Raw genomic sequence first — 4,668 nt, forward strand, 5'->3', positions numbered from 1 at the left:
ATTACTTTCACCCCTACTTTACATTCATTTTGTCTTTATTCAATTTCAAAATTTGATTTTTTATGTTATATACTAACGGTTGAAAATATTTACTTTGTAAATTACATACTAAAAAAAATTTCATTTCATAATTGATGTTATAATATAAACCAATCCCTTGATTCTAGCAAAAAAAAAACTACAGTAAAAAATATAATAAATAATATAGCTTGAGTGCTGAATTTTCTTTGTCCTTTAGCTATGATACTTTTAAAGTAGATCTGCAGAATAAAAACCAAAGAATTAACAATGATAGCCAATGTAAAAAAAAAAAAAAAAAATTAATGGAAAACGAAACCAAAACACAAATTGAAATAAGGAATCAAGGCGCACTAGTACATAATTGAGTTTATGTAAGACATTTTAGTAATACTTTTTATAATGCAAAATTATTAGATTTATAATTAACACTTTAATAACATTTTTTAATAATGTAACACTTTTAATATAAGTAACAGTACAAGATACCACTTATAAAATAGGTAACATTAGAAAGTAACACTTTTTTTTTTAATACGGAGTAATATTTTCTTTTTGTTTATATTTTTCAAAAGTAAGTACTGCTTATTTTTTCGTTAATTTTTTTTTGCTCCATCTTTCAATAACTTTTATAATTCTCTCCTCCATCGTTCTTATTCATTCTTCTCTAAAGGCTTTGATTACGAGGCCTCCCATCCCACCATTTTTCCGATCTCTCCTCTTAACTACTTTCGATTCTTTGTTCATAAAAGATCTATTAATTTGCTTTTATTTTTTTTCCTGAATTGATTTTTGTTGAGTTGTGTGAAACATAATTTTGATTGGGAATTGATTATGATTTTAGTGGATTTAATGCTTGTGAATCCATCGTTGTTTTGTTCTGTTGATATTCGAAATTGCGAAGAAATTTGTGGTTTCTCACTGTTGTTGTTCTTCATTGTCTAGGGTTTGCAATTTTGTCGAGCGTCATTGAAGCTCTTGCTTGCTGCGATTTTCATCTTAAAGGTTCTGATGGTGCGGCGAAGTGGTGTATGGCGAGTTCTTACATTTTCCTATAATTCCCTTTGCGACTTATTTTAACGAAATTCAGGTATATCAATAATTTAATTTTGATTATTTTTAAGGTTGATAATTTTATTGTAAAATAAGCTATGTTAAAATTCCGTTCTAGAACAGACTCAGATCCCTATATTCCCTTGCAAGTTGGAATTCTAACGATGATGTTGATTATGATTTATTTACTGTTTTAGTTTGAAATCAATGAAATTATGACGTTTTGCTGGTTAATATGATGAATTAGCTGTTCAATTTTTGTTGTTCGGATTATATTTGTAACACTAATTTGATGATTTGGGAAATACATTTATACAAGTATAATTGATATGAGTTTGCATATATTGGTTAATAGGGTTTGGTTTAATTTCTCACCAAATTAATCGACAATATAGTCAATTTAAGGTTCTTAGGCGCCCCTTTCTGTTTCACCATTTGCTTTCTTTCACTTTCCTGTGTCTTGTACACTCTATGGCCTACACTCCCACTTTCTAACCTTTATTTTTTTTTCTTTTATAGAGAATTAAAGCAGGCTGATAGTGAAGATCTCGGCATTTACGTTATTGAACATGATGGTTCACGCGTAATACTATGGGATTAATGTAAGCTTAAGGAAAAATTGATGGCGGTTAAATAAACAAGCTCAAATATGAGCTGACTAATAACTAGGTCTTTATCTAATTTCTCGTTTGATTTTTCCTACTTATTTTTTTAATTATATGAATTGGAAGGAAGAGGTCTGTCATACACTCATACTGTTATGTTTGTGGATAATCTGTGTATGAAATGTGCTCTCAGTAAACTGCTTATCCATATGAAGTACATGATTTGCAAGTTATATATGGGTTTTTTTTGGTTAAAAATATAGTAGTGTCATAAAAGAATTTCTTTTGAACAATGGTAGAAATAGTTTGAATGTATCTTAAGTAGATCATCCATATTGGCTTATTTTGTTTCCATCAGTATGAAAAACTGATGCACATGCTACTTACAACTTGAAAACCTTTGCAAGTCAAGCGGAGCTAAACTTTAGAGAACTCGGGGTTTTGTTATTATCAAATATTTGATTATTATCAAATATTTGATTGGAGAGAACTTGTGATTTCTGTAGACATGGTTAAAGGCATATTGTCTTGAAAATAATCGAGCTTGGTCCACCATATGAGATGTTCAACTTTAGACAATGCAAGGTGCTAAGCTAATTAAACTCTTTTTGATAATTTAAATGATTAGTTTTGTTATGTTCGTTGAATGTTTTATAATTAGATTTGACATTGAATTTAGGCTCCCTACTTAACTGTAGTTCTAATTTTCATCTTAGTTTGTTGGTCTGTGCAATTACATTCCCTCTTATCATGGTTTTAATACTCTTTCAATGAGAATGAAATGCAAGCATGTAAGTCTCTACTCATGTTTAGATTTATGTTACCACTTATTTAGTACCACATCTTACTTTTTTGTGTTGTGGTGTATGCTCACTTTGTTTACTATTCTGCTTGTGCAGCCTGCTCATTCAGGGAGTAATGGTGATCTAAATGAAAATGGATGTTATTCAACTTCCCAGGCTTTGAAATCTGACAATGCAATGCATCTAGTGGATATGCTTGTGTTTTATGTTGATATATATTTTTGAACTATTACATACTGTATAATGATTCATGACAAGTTGTTCATCAAAAAAGAATGAAAAGATTATAGACAAGCTGGTCATCCTTAATTTATTGACATGTTGGAACTTAATTGGGGTAATAAGTTACCTTGATTTTGCAAGGAAAGCCTCCTGATTAGCAGGACTTCGTTGGAATCGTGACTCTTTTATCTATCAACTCAATAATTAGCTATATAGAAGAGACTTATGTAGGTAACGCTGCAGCTGCTCTTTTGGCGCACCTGGCTCCTTAATCTAAGGTATATATTTTAATGTACTATATTACCAGTGGTATGTTATAATATTGTGATGGTCCCTTTCAATGACCAAGGAAGCCTGCACACACCTTTAAAAGTCAGAAGTTAGGATGAGTATCAAGCTGATAGATGAACTTCTGTAGTTTATATTTTGAAAACATGTTATTTGGTATTTACTTTTAAAATTGTTATTTGGTGATGTAAGGGTTTCAATAAATTAATTCTTATAAAGATCAGTATCAAGCTCATAGATGGACTAATAGGGTGATCGGTAATTGCTTTTAACATCTAGTAATAAAGGGGAAAAGAACGAGAGAGGATCTTTGTTTTCCAATGGAAAATAAGAATTCAAAATAAGATTGAAGTCAATGTTATTATATTGAAAAGCTTAAGGAGCATTGTTGCAAACCTTCCTAGCATAGATTTGATTCCTGGACCTTTTTATAAATTAACATTCTTGACTGATATGACTTTTTATGTTTGCAGTGTAGGTAGTGAAGTTCTAATCAATGTTTAGCATATAGTTTTTAGAATTATTGGTAGTTTTGCTTTCCCTTTCCCTTTATTGATTCATGGATTTAATTCTTAGTTTCTTATAAGAGTTGTTGCTACGGTAGTTTGATGAAAGGTTGCTTTATTTAATGTAGGTGTATATTCCATTTGTATTGGCTAATATATTATAAGTTGGCTATTAAGCTTTTTTTTCCCCAGAATGTCTACAATTTACTTGCTTGATGCTACGTAAGAGGGCAGAGTGTTTTATACAAAAAAATGTAACAGGGCAGATATATGAAGCATTATTTTACTCTTAGACTATCAGTTTACTACTTCTTTCAATTCTCATTGTATTTACGGATGCTCTTCCATTTATAAGCAGGGGAGTGAGAACCATGAGATAGAGCATTGGAAGTTTAGAGACAATGGAAACAAAAACTTATGCTATGCTACAGGCCACAAGAAACATGCTTTGTAGCAACAAATGTCACTATTACTGTTTCTGCTGTTATAAATATCTATTGTTGTTGATGCTGCCTGCTTATGTCACTAGCTCACTACAATCTACTGCTAGTGCAGTCTGTTGGCCTATTACTACTGACTGTTGTTACTCCAAGTTGCTGCTACCTAATGTTGCTGCTAGCTGTTCACTACTAGCCTCGTATTGCTGACTGCTGTTACTATGAGCTACTGATATCGGTTATTATTACTGCTAGCTGCTGATATTGGCTTATTACTGCTAGTTGCTGCTATCAGCTGTTAATTATTACTGCTAGTTGCTGCTATCAGCTGTTAATTTTGCTTTTTCTCTTTAGGAATTTGGTGGTCTAATGTAGAAACCGAAGTTGACTTTCTTTATGTTTATTGTCTATTGTGTTATTGTTATTGTTATTGTTATTGTTATTGTTGTTATTGTTGTTATTATTGTTGTTATTGTTGTTATTATTGTTATTATTATTATTATTATTATTATTATTATTTCTCAAAAACAAAAAGTCATACAACCTACAATAAACTAGTGGGAAGCCGAGATACAATCTGGGCCCCCACTCCTCTAGCTATAGCAAAACCTACCCTAGGAAAAATATGAGCTGCAGCACATGCTCCAATGTTTTGCGTCGTCGAGAACCTCTGAGTTCGCTTAAGCAACGCAACAACCTCCTTCTCTAATTCACCAAATGAAGAAAAGGAGAAGGG

At 31.4% G+C, this 4,668-nt stretch overlaps 1 long non-coding RNA gene across 2 annotated transcripts; it reads left to right on the plus strand.

Annotated features, from left to right (window-relative positions):
* The first annotated feature begins 567 nt into the window (after positions 1–567).
* Positions 568–4,230, plus strand: LOC145641052 (uncharacterized). Of its 2 annotated transcripts, none has more exons than XR_014115124.1 (4): positions 568–1,108; positions 1,591–1,740; positions 2,576–2,979; positions 3,851–4,230. It is a non-coding gene; the product is annotated as an uncharacterized LOC145641052 (long non-coding RNA). The 2 variants fall into 2 exon arrangements; XR_014115125.1 differs by having other exon boundaries at positions 3,854–4,230.
* The last annotated feature ends 438 nt before the right edge of the window (positions 4,231–4,668 follow it).

This window comes from Chenopodium album, chromosome 7 (genome assembly GCF_948465745.1).
Source record: "Chenopodium album chromosome 7, dcCheAlbu1.1, whole genome shotgun sequence".
In the NCBI taxonomy this organism is placed as follows: domain Eukaryota; kingdom Viridiplantae; phylum Streptophyta; class Magnoliopsida; order Caryophyllales; family Amaranthaceae; genus Chenopodium; species Chenopodium album.